General features: G+C 40.2%; 1 protein-coding gene across 6 annotated transcripts in view; it reads left to right on the top strand.

The window, feature by feature from the left end:
• The window catches only part of LOC133548231 (A-kinase anchor protein 13), a 411,300-nt gene that overhangs the window by 97,818 nt on the left and 290,982 nt on the right, over nt 1-22,500 (top strand). The window lies entirely within an intron of this gene.

Below are 22,500 nucleotides of genomic sequence, written 5' to 3'. Positions count from 1 at the left end.
TGCCCAAGGACACAACGACAGTGACTAGGTTGGCTGAATGAGGATCGAACCTGGAACCCTCAAATTGCTGGTACGGCCGCTCTACCAACCGAGCTATGCCGCCCCGAGAACAGTACATTTCGGACTGCATTGTGCCGAGTGTGAAATTTGGTGGAGGAGGAATTATTTTCAAGATTTGGGCTTGGCCCCTTACTTCCAGTGAAAGGAACTTTGAATGCTCCAGCTTACCAAAACATTTTGGACAATTCCAACGTCCCAACATTGTGGAAACAGTTTGGAGCTGGGAACCTTCCTCTTCCAACATGACTGTGCAACAGTGCACAATGCAATGTCCATCAAGACATGGATGTGGATGAACTTGACTGGCCTGCACAGAGTCCTGACCTGAACCCAGTAGAACACCTTTGGGAAAATTACAACAGAGACTGAGAGCTAGGGCCTTATCCACCAACATCAGGGTGTGACCTCACCAATGCGCCTTTGGAAGAAAGCTGGGAAATTCCTATAAACACACTCCGCAACCTTGTGGACAGCCTTCCCAGAAGAATAGCTACAAAAGTCATGAAGTCAGAGGCACTGACCCCTGTGATTGTGGGCTCCACATGCAAACTCGGGACCAAGGACTTGAGAGCAAACTTTCAAAGCTCAGCTCTTGAGTGTTTACCTTTTAATTGCAGGTTTAACTGAATCAACATTAGCGGGTAAACCCCTGGAGCACCTCGTAAAGAACGTCCAATTATTGGGTGGCGCTGACTGGTGTGTACTGATTTGCTGAAAGTGAGTTGCCAATTTAGATTTGGCAACTCACAAATTGACAATTGATTTTTTTTTTTTTCATCTTTCGCATCGATGGCCGCTTAAAGGCCGCCGGCTGGCGCCCATTTGTGCTAATGTGCAGCTGCTAGCCAATGGAATAATGTGACACCTGTTGAATCAAAGCAGTGCTTTTTGCATAGATTTTTCTTTATACAGTGTTTATCTTCTTAAAGGGGAACATTATCACAATTTCAAAAGGGTTAAAAACAATAAAAATCAGTTCCCAGTGGCTTGTTGTATTTTTTGGAAGTTTTTTTCAAATTTTTACCGGTCCCTAAATAAAGCTTTAAAGTGCCTTATTTTCGACTCTCTGCGAAGACACTGGCCATTTCCCTGTGACGTCACACAGTGCTGCCAATGTAAACAAACAATGGGAATAGCACAGCAAGATATAGCGACATTAGCTCGGATTCAAACTCGGATTTCAGCGACTTAAGCGATTCAACAGATTACGCATGTATTGAAACGGATGGTTGGAGTATGAAAGTATTGAAGAAGAAACTGAAGCTATTGACGCTATTCATAGTCATAGCATGGCCAAATAGCTGCGTTAGCATCGCCGGTAAAATGTGCGGACCAAACGATCAGGACTTTCGCATCTTTTGACACTGGACCAACTTAAATCTGTCGATTGGTAAGTGTTTGTTTCGCATTAAATGTGGGTGGAAGGAAATGTAATATAGTTGAAAATGCATCTACAGGTTATCCATACATCTCTGTGCCATGTCTGCTTTAGCACCGCCGGTAAATAGCATGTTAGCATCGATTAGCGTAGCATGTTAGCATCAATTAGCTGGCAGTCAACATCAACAAAACTCACCTTTGTGATTTCTGTGACTTTATAGTTACAAATGCATCTGCAGGTTATCCATACATCTCTGTGCCATGTCTGCTTTAGCACCGCCGGTAAATAGCATGTTAGCGTCGATTAGCGTAGCATGTTAGCATCGATTAACTGGCAGTCACGCCGCGACCAAATATATCTGACTAGCACATATGTCAACATCAACAAAACTCACCTTTGTGATTTCGTTGACTTTATCGTTGCAAATGCATCTGCAGGTTATCCATACATCTCTGTGCCATGTCTGCCTTAGCATCGCCGGTAAAATGTGGAGACACTCCGGCACATTCAATGGGGGTCTGGCGGCAGACACTTTGGCATCTTCAAGCCAGTGGTGCAACTTGAATCCCTCCCTGTTAGTGTTGTTACACCCTCCGACAACACACGTCTCCAAGGTTCCAAAAAATAGTAAAAAAAACGGAAAATAACAGAGCTGAGACTCGGTGTTTGTAATGTGTTGAAAATGAAAATGGTGGGTGTGTTACCTCGGCGACGTCACATTCTGACGTCATCGCCTCCAGCGCGATAAACAGAAAGGCGTTTAATTCGCCAAAATTCACCCATTTAGAGTTCGGAAATCGGTTAAAAAAATAGATGGTCTTTTTTCTGCACCATCAAGGTATATATTGACGCTTACATAGGTCTGCTGATAATGTTCCCCTTTAAATGCAAAAAATACTCTTTTTTATTCAAGATTTTCATGATAAAACTCCGACAAATAAATTATCAATGAATTGTGATGTTTTAAATGTCATCTCTCTCATGTTTCCATTATAGCTCATCATAAGGCCTTTTTCCAACAATAGTTCAGGAACTTTTAAGTTCCTGGAAACCTTTAGTTTGTATTTCTATAGTGTTTTGTATATTGTACGGGATTGCTTGTTATTTTTATTGGCTAGTAGTCTGTTTATTTCAATTGTTAGTTTTTCCTTTATGGCAGGGGTAGGGAACCTATGGCTCTAGAGCCAGATGTGGCTCTTTTGATGACTGCATCTGGCTCTCAGGTAAATCTGAGCTGACATTGCTTAACACGATAAGTAATGAATAATTCCACTTGTAATCACAGTGTTAAAAATAACGTTCAAAATATAAAACATTCTCATGCTTTTTTATGTTCAAGAAGTTGCGTTAATGGTAAGTAGTAATTTATTTATTATTGGTTAGTGTGGGACTTGCCCTCTTGGGGGTTCTTCAGACCACCAAGCACCGACATGAGAGCCCTTTTCAGGGTTCCATTATTGTTTTATTTTTCAATATGTCTCTCAGTTGCTTTCCAGCAATTGTATTTATCTCTCCCGCTCGCATTCTGGCTCCGGCCTCCACCCCGTCTCTCCTCCTGGCTGCTGCTTATAACAGAGCGACAGGTGATTAGATAACAAGGCCCAGGTGGGCCATCTACGCACCTGCCGCTGATTTTGAGGCCGGTCCTGGGACCACCTAGTTTGCTGCAGGCCCACAGGCCACGCCCCCACCACAGTTAGCTTCAGAATAACAATGTTATTACAAAGAATAAGAGACCTATTATACTCTAGAAATGTTGGTCTTACTTAAAAATGCATGCGTTTAGTTGTGTTCTGTGTTAAAAAAATATTATATGGCTCTTACGGAAATATATTTTTAAATACTTGGCTTTCATGGCTCTCTCAGCCAAAAAGGTTCCCGACCCCTGCTCTAGAGCCAGATGTGGCTCTTTTGATGACTGCATCTGGCTCTAAGATAAATCTTCGCTGACATTGCTTAACACGATAAGTAATGAATAATTTGGCTGGTAATCACAGTGTTAAAAATAACGTATAAAATATATGCATTTTAATCCATCCATCCGCCGGATTGTAGTCAGCTGGAGGCGTGTCTTAATGAAATTAAACAATGGATGTCCGCTAACTTTTTGCAACTCAACGCCAAAAAAACGGAAATGCTGATTATCGGTCCTGCTAGACACCGACCTCTATTTAATAATACAACTCTAACATTTGACAACCACACAATTAAACAAGGCGACACGGTAAAGAATCTGGGTATTATCTTCGACCCAACTCTCTCCTTTGAGGCACACATTAAAAGCGTTACTAAAACGGCCTTCTTTCATCTCCGTAATATCGCTAAAATTCGCTCCATTCTGTCCACTAAAGACGCTGAGATCATTATCCATGTGTTTGTTACGTCTCGCCTCGATTACTGTAACGTATTATTTTCGGGTCTCCCCATGTCTAGCATTAAAAGATTACAGTTGGTACAAAATGCGGCTGCTAGACTTTTGACAAGAACAAGAAAGTTTGATCACATTACGCCTGTACTGTATATACCTTTATATACATATATACATACATATATACCTGTACTGGCTCACCTGCACTGGCTTCCTGTGCACTTAAGATGTGACTTTAAGGTTTTACTACTTACGTATAAAATACTACATGGTCTAGCTCCATCCTATCTTGCCGATTGTATTGTACCATATGTCCCGGCAAGAAATCTGCCTTCAAAGGACTCCGGCTTATTAGTGATTCCCAGAGCCCAAAAAAAGTCTGCGGGCTGTAAAGCGTTTTCATTTCGGGCTCCAGTACTCTGGAATGCCCTCCCGGTAAAAGTTCGAGATGCTACCTCAGTAGAAGCATTTAAGTCTCACCTTAAAACTCATTTGTATACTCTAGCCTTTAAATAGACTCCCTTTTTAGACCAGTTGATCTGCCGTTTCTTTTCTTTTTCTTCTATGTCCCACTCTCCCTTGTGGAGGGGGTCCGATCCGATCCGGTGGCCATGTACTGCTTGCCTGTGTATCGGCTGGGGACATCTCTGCGCTGCTGATCCGCCTCCGCTTGGGATGGTTTCCTGCTGGCTCCGCTGTGAACGGGACTCTCGCTGCTGTGTTGGATCCGCTTTGGACTGGACTCTCGCGACTGTGTTGGATCCATTGTGGATTGAACTTTCACATTATCATGTTAGACCCGCTCGACATCCATTGCTTTCCTCCTCTCCAAGGTTCTCATAGTCATTATTGTCACCGACGTCCCACTGGGTGTGAGTTTTCCTTGCCCTTATGTGGGCCTACCGAGGATGTCGTAGTGGTTTGTGCAGCCCTTTGAGACACTAGTGATTTAGGGCTATATAAGTAAACATTGATTGATTGATTGATTTTCTACCGCACCTGTTCAAGAAGTCACATTATTGACTAGAAATATTTTATTTATTATTGGTTAGCTTTAAAATAAGAAATGTTATTCAAAATAATAGGAGACTTATTGTACTCTACAAATGTTGTTATTAATAAAAAATGCATGCGTTTAGTTGTATTCAGTGTTAGAAAATATCATATGGCTCTCACGAAAATACATTTTAAAATATTTGGCTTTCATGGCTCTCTCAGCCAAAAAGGTTCCCGACCCCTGCTTTATGGCCTCTTGTTATTTATTTTACCCCATATTTGTTCCCACAACCGCACCTAAGTCGGAGTCTTTAATCTTGATATATGCAATAACGTCTATTCTATTCTAGTTCTCGGAACTATAGGTTCCTGTGTGGTTTGTGTTTCCGCCGCATTTCACGGTTCACAAATCAGGCCGATAACGTACGGAGGAGCGGTACAGTAAGACTGGGCGATATGGCCTTTTTTGAATATCTCGATATTTTTAGGCCATATCATTGTCCGCATTGCCGGCAGTAAGTCGAACACATTTCCAGTGAGGGTTGGACTCCGCCAAGGCTGTCCTTTGTCACCCATTCTGTTCAGAACTTTTATGGACAGAATTTCTAGGCGCAGTCAAGGTGTTGAGGGGTTCCGGTTTGGTGACCGCAGGATTAGGTCTCTGCTTTTTGCAGATGATGTGGTCCTGATGGCTTCATCTGACCGGGATCTTCAGCTCTCGCTGGATCGGTTCGCAGCCGAGTGTGAAGCGACCGGAATGAGAATCAGCACCTCCAAGTCCGAGTCCATGGTTCTCGCCCGGAAAAGGGTGGAGTGCCATTTCCAGGTTGGGGAGGAGACCCTGCCCCAAGTGGAGGAGTTCAAGTACCTAGGAGTCTTGTTCACGAGTGAGGGAAGAGTGGATCGTGAGATCGACAGGCGGATCGGTGCGGCGTCTTCAGTATTGCGGACGTTGTACCGATCCGTTGTGGTAAAGAAGGAGCTGGGCCGGAAGCCAAAGCTCTCAATTTACCGGTCGATCTACGTTCCCATCCTCACCTATGGTCATGAGCTTTGGTTCATGACCGAAAGGATAAGATCACGGGTACAAGCGGCCCAAATGAGTTTGGGTCTCTCCCTTAGAGATAGGGTGAGAAGCTCTGCCATCCGGGAGGAACTCAAAGTAAAGCCGCTGCTCCTCCACATCGAGAGGAGCCAGATGAGGTGGTTCGGGCATCTGGTCAGGATGCCACCCGAACGCCTCCCTAGGGAGGTGTTTAGGGCACGTCCAACCGGTAGGAGGCCACGGGGAAGACCCAGGACACGGTGGGAAGACTATGTCTCCCAGCTGGCCTGGGAACGCCTCGGGATCCCCCGGGAAGAGCTAGACGAAGTGGCTGGGGAGAGGGAAGTCTGGGTTTCCCTGCTTAGGCTGTTGCCCCCGCGACCCGACCTCGGATAAGCGGAAGATGATGGATGGATGGATCACGATACACGATATATATCTCGGTATTTTGCTTTAGCCTTGAATGAACACTTGATGCATATAATCCCAGCAGTATGATGATTCTATGTGTCTACATTAAAACATTCTTCTTCATACTGCATTAATATATGCTCCTTTTAAACTTTCATGTCAATTGACCAAATGTGTATTTATTAAACAGTTACTAAGCAGTGGCACAAACATTCATGTCATTTCCTAAACAGAAAGTGCAAGATTGTCAGAGACATTTTAAATCAAGCTATTAGTGCTCTTTTGATGACGTATAAAAACACTAAATAAAAGTGCACTTTTTGTACAGAACGCCACTACAATAGTTAAAAACAAATAAAGTGCACTTTTGTGCATGATGTCACACAATATATTTCAATAACTGTCGAATAAAACTGAGCTGCGTAATAGGGAATCAGTGTATGTCCTTCGCTATGTGGTAGGTTCCTGCGGTCGTTATCTCCTTCTGTTGTTGACATTTTTTTTTTCATAAGGTGTTGATGTGGAAATGGTTGCCTCGGCATTTTGTTGGCGTGGCACCGAATGGAGATGTTGACTTGCAGCGTTTCAAGCACTCTTCATTCTCTAGGACAGGGGTAGGGAACCTATGGCTCTAGAGCCAGATATGGCTCTAGAGCCAGATGTGGCTCTTTTGATGACTGCATCTGGCTCTCTGATCAATCTTAGCTGGCATTGCTTAACACGATAAGTCAGTGTTTTTCAACCTTTTTTGAGCCAAAACACATTTTTTTACATTGAAAAAATTCTGAGGCGCACCACCAGCAGAAAACATAAAAAAAAATTAAACCCAGTAGCCGATATTGACCAAAAAAAATTGTTGACGCAATAGCTCTTGTCTCTATGTACTGTCAAGCCGTAACTTATTTTGAGTTTTTTCGGTGTTTTCCTGTGTGACTTGCGCTCCTATTTTGGTGGCTTTTCTTCTTTTGTTGGTATTTTCCTGTAGCAGTTTCATGTCGTCCTTGAACGCTATTCATCGCACCTTCTTTGTTTTTACAATCAAGACTATTTAAGTTGTGCAGACGCACTCCTTCTTTGTGTGGACATTGTTGATTGTCATTCCATGTACAGATGTACTTTGTGGACGCCGTCTGCTCGTAAGTCTTTGCTGTCGTCCAGCATTCTGTTTTTGTTTACTTTGCAGCCAGTTCAGTTTTAGTTTTGTTTTGCTTCAATGCCTTTTCTTAGCGGCACTCACCTTTTGTTTATTTATAGTTTGAGTGTTGGATACCTTTTTACCTACATGCCGCCTCCCGCATATTGTGATCACGACATACCATGTTCCCGACATCTACAAAAGCAATTAGCTACCTGCTGCCACCTACTGATATGGAAGAGTACTACACGCTTACTCTGCCGAGCTATAGACAGCACAGACACTCAATAACAGCACATTTTTGAATTATAGTTACAGGTTTGCAAAAAATATTATCAACCCAATTAGGTGAAATTACATAATCTCTCCCACGACACAGCAGACTGTATCTCACGGCCGCGGCACGGTGGTTGAAAAACACAGCGATAATTAATGAATAATCCCGCTGGTAATCACAGTGTTAAAAATAACGTTCAAAATATAAAACATTCTCATGCATTTCAATCCATCCATCCGTTTTTTACCGTTCCTGTTCAAGAAGTCGCATTAATGGTAAGAACTATTTTATTCATTAGCTTCAGAATAACAATGTTATTAAAAAGAAGAAGATACTTATTATATTCTTAAAATGTTGGTCTTACTTAAAAATGCACACATTTATCTGTATTCAGTGTTAAAAATTATTATATGGCTCTCTCGGAAATACATTTTATAATATTTTGCTTTCATGGCTCTCTCAGCCAAAAAGGTTCCCGACCCCTGCTCTAGTGGGTAACCTTTCAAATGATGCTACAATTTAGCAGTAATGCTACTTTTTGTAGCAACGCTTTTGCCGCATACTTGACATACTACGGTTGTCTGTTCGACATCTTCCCGCTTGAAGCCAAACCACCGCCAGACGATATTAATTCATTCTTCCTTCATTTGTTACCAGATTCGCACCTTCTTTCTCTCGTATTACCGCTCACACCACAGCTAACCTTACCCATGCTGCTACCTCTCTGCTCCGCGAGGGAGTATACGTATGTGAATATCACGATATAGTCATTTTCTATATCGCACAGAGACAAACCTGCAATATATCGAGTATATCGATATATTTCCCAGTCCTACGTTACAGTAACGCATTTTCCGGTCTATAAGGCGCACTTAAAATATTTTTTATTCTTTTTAAACTCGAGGGCCGTAGTCCCTAGTTCCCATAGGTTATAGGAACTCCAAAAAGTCCTGACAGTCGAAAAACGACTATTGTTTTAGGAACGCCCCCAAATGTGTTCAACCGATCAGTGGTCGACAGCAACGCCCGCTCCCTCTATAATTCCTGGATCTATTCAACAGTCCCATGAAATAAAGGCCTACTGAAATCCACCGCACAGCTTTATGAGCCGCAGGGTTCAAAGGGTAGGAGAAAAGTAGTGAGTTAAAGTTTGAAGGGTATGAAATTTCACACGGTACATGTAAATCTTTAAAAGTTTAGTAAGAAAAGATATGGTACTTTTATTTTTTTTTACACACATTAAAGGTATACTGAAATGCGATTTTCTTATTTAAACGGGGATAGCAGGTCCATTCTATGTGTCATACTTGATCATTTCGCGATATTGCCATATTTTTGCTGAAAGGATTTAGTAGAGAACATCGAGGATATTGTTCCCAACTTTTGGTCGCTAATAAAAAAGCCTTGCCTGTATCGGAAGTAGCAGACGATGTGCGTGTGACGTCACGGGTTGTGGAGCTCCTCACATCTGAACATTGTTTACAATCATGGCCACCAGCAGCGAGAGCGATTCGGACCGAGAAAGCGATGATTTCCCCATTAATTTGAGCGAGGATGAAAGATTCGTGGATGAGGAAAGTGAAAGTGAAGGACTAGAAAGAAAAAAAAAACTATACAGTGGGAGCGATTCGGATGTTATTAGACAAATTTACTAGGATAATTCTGGAAAATCCCTTATCTGCTTATTGTGTTACTAGTGTTTTAGTGAGATTATATGGTCATACCTGAAGGTCGGCCCCGCACTTTTCTTCAGCACCAGTCGACGGGTGGTGGCGATGCCCATCTCTGCCCTTCGCAAGGGACCCTCTTCGAAACGCGATTTTCCGAAATGATTGCTGCATAATACACTGTACTTTGAGTGCGTGGTCCAATCCAACCGTGTTCGCTTGACCGCTCTGTTCCATAGTAAAGCTTCACCGTCAACTTTCGAGAATGTAAACAATGAAACACCGGCTGTGTTTGTGTGGCTAAAGGTGGCCGCAATACACCGTTTCTCATCTACAGCTTTCTTCTTTGACGTCTCCATTATTCATTGAAGAAATTGCAAAATATTCAGCAACACAGATGTGCATAATACTGTGGAATTATGAGATGAAAAGAGACGACTTATAGCTGTGAACGGTGCTGGAACAAAATGTCCTCTACAGTGCGTGACGTGTTGCAATTTTTATATTTCATCATTGATATATAAACTATCAGACTGCTTGGTCGGTAGTAGTGGCTTTCAGTAGGACTTTAAGTTACCATGAATTGATTAACGTGGACCCTCGACTTAAAGGGGAACATTATCAGCAGACCTATGCAAGCATCAATATATAACTTGATGCTGCAGAAAAAAGACCATGTATTTTTTAACAGATTTCCGAACTCTAAATGGGGGAATTTTGGCAAATTAAACGCCTTTCTGTTTATCGCTCTTTCAGCGATGACATCAGAACGTGACGTCATCGAGGTAACACAGCCGCCATTTTCATTTTCACATTACAAACACCGGGTCTCAGCTCTGTTATTTTCCGTTTTTTCAACAATTTTTTGTAACCTTGGAGACATCATGCCTGGTGGGTGTGTTGTCGGAGGGTGTAACAACACTAACAGGGAGGGATTCAAGTTGCACCACTGGCAAGAAATCTGCCGCCAGACCCCCATTGAATGTACCAAAGTGTCTCCACATTTGACCGGCGATGCTAAGACAGACATGGCACAGAGATGTATGGATAACCTGCAGATGCATTTGCAACGATTAAGTCAACAAAATCACAAAGGTGAGTTTTGTTGATGTTGTTGACTTATGTGCTAATTAGACATATTTGGTCATGGCATGACTGCCAGCTAATCGATGCTAACATGCTACGCTAATCGATGCTAACACGCTATTTACGCTAGCTGTATGTACATTTGAAACTAGATACCCACATTTAATGCGAAACAAACACTTACCAATCGACGGATTTAATTTGCTCCAGTGTCACAAGATGCGAAAGTCCTGATCGTTTGGTCCGCACATTTTACCGGCGATGCTAATAAGGAAGCCATGCTATGGGCCACTTCATTAGGTACACCCACGCTATGGCCGAATAGCGTCAATAGCTATTCGCTCAATAGCTTCAATTTCTTCTTCAATTTCGTTTTCGCTATCTGCCTCCATACTCCGACCATCTGTTTCAATACATGCGTAATCTGTTGAATCGCTTAAGCCGCTGAAATCCGAGTCTCAATCCGAGCTAATGTCGCTATATCTTGCTGTGGTAACCGCCATCTTGTTTGTATTGGCAGCCCTGTATGACGTCACAGGGAAATGGATAGTGGTTTTGAAGATAGCGAAAATAAGGCACTTTAAAGCTTTATTTAGGGATATTTTGGGACCGGTAAAATTTTGAAAAAAACTCCAAAAAATACAACAAGCTACTGGGAACTGATTTTTATTGTTTTTAACCCTTTTGAAATTGTGATAATGTTCCCCTTTAAACAAGTTTTCTGATGTTACCATTTAGTGGTCAATTGTACGGAATATATTCTAACCTGTGCAATCTACTAATAAAAGTTTCACTCGATCAATCCCATTTCGCTACTAAGAACCAAAATTTGTTACTGAAGAAGTAAGTAGTTTTCGGGGGAAACACGGGGAACTTTATTTGGAAAAGTTCCTGCGGTGGAAAAGAGCCTATAGTCAGACTCTGTGTACATTAAGCTCAACTTTTTAATTTGTTCGTCTTTCTTCTTTAAGTCAAAGTCAACAGCGCCTCTGCTGGTTGCAGCCAAGTAACGCACACTATTTTGTTACAATTTACCTCGATTAATTCATAATAAATTCCACACGATCCAATTATGAATTTAGTAAATTAATTTAGTATGTTCAGCATAGTATGGTACAGTCGGATGGTCAGGTTTGGGTTTCATTCACAACGAAGTAAGCAAGAAACATGGTTTTGGTCTCGCCTTAAAGCCGTGGTATTTTTTAATTCTTCTAATTCTTAATAATGATTACTGCCAAGGAAAAATGCCAGACACTTATCTGCGGGCGAATTAATGGACAAAAATGTGTCCAACTCCACCCAACCGGAGAACAACTAAACGTGCTTGACGTGTTTCGGATCGGCTAATGTGAGAGAAACTGAAATGAACAGTGCAGTTTTGGTGTAGCAAGTCTAAAAAGATGACCCCGCCCACGCTATTAATAATCTCTTTGCGTTGCTGTGACAACAGGGAGACAACATTGTTTGCAGTGCAGGTTGGTTTGATCTTTAGACCAGTTAGGAAAACAAGGTCCTTGTGGCGCTCCTTTGTCAGGAAAGTAAAATGGTGAGTGACTCATAGCCGTTTATTTGCTAAGTCCTAGAGATGTCCCTGTAAGGACGTTTTGCATACGCCATGTTTTTCTACCTGTCTTTTTGAACCTAACACAGTGCTTGTTAGTTGCCTACAGGTGTGTTCTAAATATGTGGGGATTTGACTCAAAACAATCTAAATAGGGGTGCAGGTATATAGCGGGCAGAAAATGATGGGGTTCGTATCAGAAATGATGACATTATACTGATAGACCTCAAATGTTTACTTTTTAAAGTCAAGGCAAATGTTGCCTTAAAGGAGGACTCATATTTTAAGGCACCAGGGCAAGCATTAAACATTTAAAATTTTGATTTATATTTATTGTTTTAATTGGTTTTACCCTTTAAAATCGTTTTTAATCATATTTATTTATTTATTTATTTTTTATATTGGTTGAATTTTTTATTCAGTCATTGGATATTTGAATATTGTTTTTCATATTGTTGTGCGGCACTTTGGAAACATTTATGTTGTTTAAATGTGCTATACAAATAAAGTGGATTGAACATTTTCTTTTGAGGTGGGGGCTCCAAAGCATGCATGCATATATATATCCATCCCTCCATCTATATATATATATATATATATATATATATATATATATATATATATATATATATATATGTATGTGTGTGTGTATGTATGTATGTATATATGTATATGTATGTATGTATATATATATGTATCTACATATATATATATATGTGTGTATATATATATATATATGTATGTATGTATGTATGTATGTATATGTATATATATGTGTATATATGTATATATATATGTGTATATATATGTGTATGTATATATATATATATATACACACATATATATATGTATATATATATATATATATATATGTATATATATATATATATATATATGTATATATATATATATATATATATATATATATATACTTGCATGTATATATGTATGTATATATATACATACATATATAAATTACATAAATATATGAAATATATAATTTTCTTTGAGGAACATATACATATTTAATGACCCCCCCCACACACACACACACACACACGCACATGTCTATTACATATAAGATGTCCGAGTCCACTACACACACACACACACACACACACACACACACACACACACACACACACACACACACACACACACACACACACACACACACACACACACACAGCAGGCTTAGACATGAGAAGGACAGAGTGTAGGAACACAGAACATCAAATGTGCGAGAAAATGAGAGCAGACAGTGTTGACAAACAATGTTGCAACCTTGTGTGGGAACCACAGGTGCAGAAACACAAAAGAAGAATCCCTGTGGGATGCAGAAACATACAGAGAAATTTTCCTTGCAACGTTCATTTTGTTGGTACTCAGCCAGCGTTTGTGGGTCTGATGGACCCCTTGCAATTTGTGGCTTTCAATGCCTCACAATCAAACACTTTTATGTTTAAATACTGTAGCCACAAAATGCAACGGGTCCATCAGACCCACAAACGCTGGCTGAGTAACACCAATATAAACATTACACAAGGGATAAAAAAAATGACAATGTGAACTTAGGTACACACGATACGGTCTGAGCAACTAAGATTTTCAATTTTGCACATGGAACCTACTAGATGTGCTCTCTTAGAACAGAGTGTTTGTTCTGCACAGAGGTGTTTTTTACACGAGCGTTCAGGGACCGCTGAACAGAGTTGGACCGCACAACGGCCGCCAGAAATAATAAATAATAATGATGGATTTTAATTGTTGTGCACTTTTCATTTGAGAGCTACGGTACACCCCGGTATATAAAACAATACAAGCTCGGCCATTAAATAGATAAAATACTAAGACTAAAACACCATCAGTGAAGCAGAAGAAACACAACTCATGCAAAATAGTGGATTTTCTAACCGTGTGCTAATTCATTTAATGATGAAAAAATACAGTCATTTACTCAACATATTTCAATGTTCCAATAACCACTTTTTGAGCATTTTATAACAATACCGTCATAACAATAATAACTGTGATAATGTTGGTAATGTTAATTGTGAGTCTAAGTTTATGTTAACGTTAAAGTACCAATGCTTGTCACACACACACACTAAGTGTGGTAAAAGTTGTCCTCTGCATTCGACCCATCTCCTTGATCACCCCCTGGGAGATGAGGGGAGCAGTGAGCAGCAGTGGTGGCCACGCCCGGGAATAATTTTTGGTGATTTAATCGCCCAATTCCAACCCTTGATGCTGAGTGTCCCTTTTTTTTTTTTATATAGTCTTTGGTAAGACTTGGCCGGGGTTTGAACTCACAACCTACCGATATCAGGGCGGACATACCACTAAGTAGGTGTGCACAAACTACAGTTAAATCCAATTTTCAAAAAAGACAAATATCAATAAGTTATCGAGTAGAGTATCTGTTTTAAGAAGCTGGAAGTAGTCTATTACTAAAATCTTGAAAAAAATGTATGCATCCCTAAATCTAAAATTAGTGTTTGTTTTTTTAAATACTGTGTTGTCTGAACTGTTTATAAACCCCACCCCTTAAATCTTTTTTTGCCGCTCCGTACTATAAACCACAGATATGTACCTTGTGAAATGAGTTATTTGCATAGATATATTTTGTAAATGTTTATTTACATACCTTAATTGTTTCCAAATGTTGTCTGTAACAAGGCAGTAAAACGGCTGATCAATCAAAAAAGAAGTCCTCGTCATGGACCCGCTAGCTCTCTAATCAGCTAAACAGACTCCATAACTACACGGTAACGTTTTGGTAAATTTACTGGGGAATTTGTGAAACGGAAGCAGAACAAAAAGAATGTCATTGTAAGTTAATAATACTGAGACTTGTAATCCGTTGTTATTATTAATATTATTTTTACTTGTTAACATGTTAGCATATTAGCTACCGCTAACAACGCTTGCATGACTACTTGGGTTTTAAAAATAGACTAAGAGGAGAAGTATTGCAGGAAGAGATTATTCTAGATTGTACCTAATGTCACGACTGGTTTTATTGATTATTGGCTATTTTATTGATTATGGGACAAGCAGTAGAAAATGGATGGATGGTACTTTTTCGTCACTTATTGTTGGTCTTTGGTACGCTAATGAGTATATTTTAGGCCATTGGTTCTTTGTTTCATTTTTGCAAAATTTGCCACGTCTGTAAATCTGATTTTATGTTTGACCATGTTTTGTTTTGTTTTCGGGACTCTTGTTCCGTTTTTTCCACTTCCTGGTTTGTTTTGTTACCATGACAACTCGTTGCTTTTCACCTTGCCCTCCTAGTCACGCCCATGCCCTCAGTCCCGCACCAGTTCCTAATTATTCACAGCCACTATTTAAGTCAATTTATTTCTGTCCATCAGTCTGGGAACATTAACTTTCCTTACCCATGCTGTTCCAACCTTCACGCCCTCGTCCACAGTTCCATGCCGTGTAAGTTTATGTATTTATGCCACAGTGCTAGTTTTGTTTTGTTTGTATATAGTCATGCCATTGTGCTGTTTTGTTTTAAGTATAGTATAGATTATTATCCGCCACATATATTTTTATATTGCTCTTTTTATCTTTGGTATGAACATAATTATGTAAAGTCGAAGTTATTGGGGTTTTTTGGTTCTTTTTTGTTGCTATTTTTATATTACAATATTTTATTATTTGCATTGTAATCTTTTGTTTTGTGATTGCGTGATGTTTTTTGCATGGACCCCAGGAAGAAGAGTCTCCACTGCGGTGTAGACTAATGGGGATCCTCAATAAACTAAACAAAGCTAAAGTACATTACATAGCACGTACAAATATACATGAAAACACTCCTACAAACATCACGCATGGGGCGGTTTAGTAAGTACGGATTGTTTTAGTTGCATTGTAAAATTTAAAAAGGTTGCTTGGCATGACGAATGAAGAATACATGTGAGTAGAACGATATGGACGGCAAGAAGACGTTGAATGTAGAGATTAATGCTATTAAATTTAATATCGGAAGTTATCGGAATCAGTTTCAAAAAGTAAAATGTATGACTTTGTAAAACGCCGCTGTACGGAGTGGTACACGGATGTAGGGATAAGTACAGAGCAGTTGCGTTTCCTAGTCATACTTGCCAACCCTCCCGAGAGACTCTCGAATTTCAGTTCCCCTCCCGTAAATCTCCCGAGGCAACCATTCTCCCGATTTCCACCCGGCCAAAAATATTGGGGGCGTGCCTTTACGTGCCGGCCTAATCACATAATATCCACGGCTTTTCACACGCACAAGTGAATGCAAGACGTACTTGGTCAACAGCCATACAGGTCACACTGAGGGTGGCCGTATAAACAACTTTTACACTGTTAGAAATATGCGCCACACTGTGAACCCACACCAAACAAGAATGACATACACATTTCGGGAGAAAATCCGCACCGTAACACAACATAAACACAACAGAACAAATACCCTAACTCTTCCGAGATGCTACAATATACAACTCGCACCAGAGCTAACGTTACCCATGCTGCGTATACGTAAGAAGGTACGCTTGTTTTATGTCTCTGTGAGAAGGAGAGACAAGAAAGCGTGAGAAGAGCCCGGAGTGTAATGGCCGCAGCTTAAAGCAACTGCGTGAGAACGTACACTCCAATATCACGATTTAGTCATTTTCCGTATCGCACAGAGACAAACCTGTGTTATATCGAGTATATCAATATATCGCCTACTTTAACTTTGTTTAGCTGGCATTTTTCCACGTGACTGCACATTCCTTGGGTGGAAGCAGAGGACACACGTCCAACAAAAGTGCATTGTGCACGACTTATCAAAGCTATGCGTGGAGTGAAGAAGCCGATATCTGTCAAAGAGCACTTAAGGCAAGAGGATTAGACCGCAGAGTATTATTAGAACCGCTGATTATCCCCTTACCCTGAGCCGTCTAATTCTCGTAAGGGCCGTTTTATTCCGCACAAATATAAAAAAAAATATTTCCAGAAATTATGCCGAGTCTTTAATGCTCTCTCTGATGAACGCTGACCCCCAGCAGTCTGGACTTGTTCTCTTGCCACGGAGCAAACGGTCAAAAGAACCAGTCCTCCAAGCGGACCTGTTTTCTGATCCAAAGTCTCTCATCGGACATTAGCTTTAATTACTGGCCCCAGGGAATCAAACATGAGCCCTCAAATCCTCCGAGCTGATCTTCCTGGCGCGTAGTATCCCCCGTGCGAGGCACAGGAGGGTGTTTGGACCTGGCTAATGACATCTTGACTTCAAACTGGCAGACGCTCGAAGGTGGTTGGAAGTCCTTAGCAGCCCGCTGAATGTTCGAGCTCATTTTGACGCAAGTCCTCCCCCTTTCAGCTGTCCCTGAGCAATCGAGGCCGAAGAAGATCGGGCAGTTTTGGCTAGATGAGCGCGTGTGTGGTCTGCACTATTACCCCCCCCCCCCCCCCGCGGTGTCGAGGACAGGTGCCAAGTCGAGCTTATCCGTCACCTCGTCAGCAGTAATGTAGCCATGCTTAAAAAGCATCTGCACTTTTTGGGGGGGAATCTTGTCTATCCTTTTCAATTAAAAAAAACAACAACAAAAAACCAGTGAAGTCGGCACGTTGTGTAATTCGTAAATAAAAACCGAATACAATGATTTCCTTGTCAACTTATATTCAATTGAATAGACTTCAAAGACAAGATATTTGATGTTCCAACTGAGTATTCTTTTTTTGTGTGCAAATGATCATTACCTTAGAATTTAATGGCAGCAACACATTGAAAAAAAGTGGTCACAGGGGCATTTTTACCACTGTGTTACATGGCCTTTCCTTTTAATAACACTCTGTAAACACTCGGGATCTGCGGAGACCATTTTTTGAAGCTTTTCAGTTGGAATTCCCTCAGAATTCAATCAATCATCCATCCATTTTTCTACCGCTTATTCACTTTTGGGGTCGCGGGGGGTGCTGGCGCCTATATCAACTACAATCGGGCGGAAGGCGGGGTACACCCTGGACAAGTCATCATAGGGCCAACACAGATAGACAGACAACATTCACACTCACATTCACACACTAGGGACCATTTAGTGTCAATCAATCAATGTTTATTTATATAGCCCTAAATCACAAGTGTCTCAAAGGGCTGCACAAACCACAACGACACCCTCGGTACAGAGCCCACATAGGGGCAAGGAAAAACTCACCCCAGTGGGACGTCGGTGACAGTGACTCTGAGAAACCTTGGAGAGGACCGCATATGTGGGCAACCCCCCCCCTGTAGGAGAGACAGAAAGCAATGGATGTCGAGCGGGTCTAACATGATATTCAATCAATCAATCAATGTTTATTTATATAGCCCTAAATCACAAATGTCTCAAAGGACTGTACAAACCATTACGACTACGACATCCTCGGAAGAACCCACATAAGGGCAAGGAAAACTCACACCCAGTGGGCAGGGAGAATTCACATATTGTGAAAGTCCAGTCCATAGTGGATCCAACATAACAGTGAGAGTCCAGTCCATAGTGGATCCAATATAGTAGCGAGATTCCAGTCCATAGTGGATCTAACATAATAGTGAGAGTCCAGTCCATAGTGGATCTAACATAATAGCGAGAGTCCAGTCCATAGTGGATCTAACAAAAAAGTGAGAGTCCAGTCCACAGTGGATCTAACATAGGGGAGACCGAATTATTGCTTATTAGTAACCCTAACCCCTTTTATGTTCCCCTAATGTCAAAATAACTGTAAATTAAGTCTTTGTTACTTAGAATATGTTCCCCATACTAAAGTGTTACCACCATTTTAAAACAAAAAATATGTTTTTCCCCCTTCTTTCCCATTTTCATACATTTTAAAAAGCTCCAGAGAGCCAGTAGGGCGGCGCTAAAGCCAACCCCCGGTCTAACACTACAGTCTCTGTGTGTCATGACAGAGAATCAAAAAAAAATAAAAAAAAATCACTAAGCCCTTTGTCCAGAAAGCATGTCTATGTCAATAACATGAACCAAGCTCACCCTTGTGCATGCACGCACAGCATAAAAGTTTTGGTGGACAAAATGAGACAAGGAAGGCGTGGCATAAAAAATACGTCTTTCTGTGGCAACGTCGGCAAAAGTTGTGCATGTAAATAACAGAAATGTGTCACAGTCCACACAACTAGGATGAGTTCAAGGACCGCCGAAATTAGTAGGTTAAAACAGCGCTCGCCAAATACTCTCATCTCAAGTACAAAAATAATAAACAGTGGGCTTTCTAACAATTATGAAGGTTTGTGTCATGTTTGTCCTATAGAAACCATTTTGGTAACACTTTAGTATGAGGAACATGTTGCTTATTACCTTGCAAATTAGTAACATATTGGCTCTTAATTAGTCATTATTAAGTACTTATTAATGCCTTATTCTGCTTGGCCTTATTATACAACCAGTAAGTCATTAACTAAGAGTCTTCCCTCAATAACCTCAGAATTATTGCTTATTATTAAACCTTATACATTACTCTAGTATCCAAATAACTGTACATTTAGTCTTTGTTACTTAGAATATGTTCCCCATACTAAAGTGTTACCACCATTTTAAAGCAAAAAATATATGTTTTTCCCCCTTCTTTCCCATTTTCATACCTTTTTTTAAAAAGCTGCAGAGATCCACCAGGGCGGCGCTAAAGCCAACCCCTGGTCTAACACTACAGTCTCTGTGTGTCATGATAAAGAATGCAAAAAAAAACAAACAAAAAAATCACTAAGCCCATTGTCAAGAAAGCTCACCCTTGTGCATGCACGCACAGCATAAAAGTATTGGTGAACAAAATGAGACAAGGAAGGCGTGGCATAAAATACGTCTTTCTGTGGCAAAGTCGGCAAAAGTTGTACATGTAAACAAACAAAAATGTGTCACAGTCCACACAACTAGGGTGAGTTCAAGGACTACCGACATTAGTAGGTTAAAACAGAGCTCGCGAAATACTATCATCTCAAGCACAAACATAATAAGTATTGGGCTTTCTAACAATTAGGAAGGTTTGTGTCATGTTTGTCCTCATATTGAAACCATTTTGGTAACACTTTAGCATGGGGAACATATTCACCATTATTTAGTTGCTTATTAACATGCAAATTAGTAACATATTGGCTCTTAATTAGTCAGTATTAAGTACTTATTAATGCCTTATTCTGCTTGGCCTTATTATACAACCAGTAAGCCATTAACTCAGAGTCTTCCTTCAATAACTTCAGAATTATTGCTTATTATTAAACCTTATTTGTTCCTCTAGTATCCAAATAACTGTACATTTAGTCTTTGTTACTTAGAGTATGTTCCCCGTACTAAAGTGTTACCACCATTTTAAAACAAAAAATATATGTTTTTTCCCCCTTTTTCCCATTTTCATACTTTTAAAAAAGCTCCAGAGAGCCAGTAGGGCGGCGCTAAAGCCAACCCCCGGTCTAACACTACAGTCTCTGTGTGTCATGACAAAGAATGCAATTTTTTTTTTTTTAATCACTAAGCCCTTTGTCCAGAAAGCATGTCTATGTCAATGACATCAACATAACTCACCCTTGTGCATACACGCACAGCATAAACATTTTGGTGGACAAAATGAGACAAGGAAGGCGTGGCATAGAAAATACGTCTTTCTGTGGCAACGTCGGCAAAAGTTGTACATGTAAATAACAGAAATGTGTCACAGTCGATACAACTAGGATGAGTTCAAGGACCGCCGAAATTAGTAGGTTAAAACAGCGCTCGCCAAATACTCTCATCTCAAGCACTAACATAATAAACAGTGGGCTTTCTAACAATTAGGAAGGTTTGTGTCATGTTTGTCCTATAGAAACCATTTTGGTAACACTTTAGTATGGGGAACATGTTGCTTATTAACATGCAAATTAGTAACATATTGGCTCTTAATTAGTCATTATTAAGTACTTATTAATGCCTTATTCTGCTTGGCCTTATTATACAACCAGTAAGCCATTAACTAAGAGTCTTCCCTCAATAACCTCAGAATTATTGCTTATTATTAAACCTTATACATTACTCTAGTATCCAAATAACTGTACATTTAGTCTTTGTTACTTAGAATATGTTCCCCATACTAAAGTGTTACCACCATTTTAAAGCAAAAAATATATGTTTTTCCCCCTTCTTTCCCATTTTCATACCTTTTTTTAAAAAGCTGCAGAGATCCACCAGGGCGGCGCTAAAGCCAACCCCTGGTCTAACACTACAGTCTCTGTGTGTCATGATAAAGAATGCAAAAAAAAACAAACAAAAAAATCACTAAGCCCATTGTCAAGAAAGCTCACCCTTGTGCATGCACGCACAGCATAAAAGTATTGGTGAACAAAATGAGACAAGGAAGGCGTGGCATAAAATACGTCTTTCTGTGGCAAAGTCGGCAAAAGTTGTACATGTAAACAAACAAAAATGTGTCACAGTCCACACAACTAGGGTGAGTTCAAGGACTACCGACATTAGTAGGTTAAAACAGCGCTCGCCAAATACTATCATCTCAAGCACAAACATAATAAGTATTGGGCTTTCTAACAATTAGGAAGGTTTGTGTCATGTTTGTCCTCATATTGAAACCATTTTGGTAACACTTTAGCATGGGGAACATATTCACCATTATTTAGTTGCTTATTAACATGCAAATTAGTAACATATTGGCTCTTAATTAGTCAGTATTAAGTACTTATTAATGCCTTATTCTGCTTGGCCTTATTATACAACCAGTAAGCCATTAACTAAGAGTCTTCCCTCAATAACCTCAGAATTATTGCTTATTATTAAACCTTATACATTACTCTAGTATCCAAATAACTGTACATTTAGTCTTTGTTACTTAGAATATGTTCCCCATACTAAAGTGTTACCACCATTTTAAAGCAAAAAATATATGTTTTTCCCCCTTCTTTCCCATTTTCATACCTTTTTTTAAAAAGCTGCAGAGATCCACCAGGGCGGCGCTAAAGCCAACCCCTGGTCTAACACTACAGTCTCTGTGTGTCATGATAAAGAATGCAAAAAAAAACAAACAAAAAAATCACTAAGCCCATTGTCAAGAAAGCTCACCCTTGTGCATGCACGCACAGCATAAAAGTATTGGTGAACAAAATGAGACAAGGAAGGCGTGGCATAAAATACGTCTTTCTGTGGCAAAGTCGGCAAAAGTTGTACATGTAAACAAACAAAAATGTGTCACAGTCCACACAACTAGGGTGAGTTCAAGGACTACCGACATTAGTAGGTTAAAACAGCGCTCGCCAAATACTATCATCTCAAGCACAAACATAATAAGTATTGGGCTTTCTAACAATTAGGAAGGTTTGTGTCATGTTTGTCCTCATATTGAAACCATTTTGGTAACACTTTAGCATGGGGAACATATTCACCATTATTTAGTTGCTTATTAACATGCAAATTAGTAACATATTGGCTCTTAATTAGTCAGTATTAAGTACTTATTAATGCCTTATTCTGCTTGGCCTTATTATACAACCAGTAAGCCATTAACTAAGAGTCTTCCC

Source organism: Nerophis ophidion, linkage group LG02 (genome assembly GCF_033978795.1).
Source record: "Nerophis ophidion isolate RoL-2023_Sa linkage group LG02, RoL_Noph_v1.0, whole genome shotgun sequence".
Taxonomy (NCBI): Eukaryota; Metazoa; Chordata; class Actinopteri; order Syngnathiformes; family Syngnathidae; genus Nerophis; species Nerophis ophidion.
The sequence above is the reverse complement of the archived record's forward strand: the minus strand, read 5'-3'. Positions and strand labels throughout refer to the sequence as shown.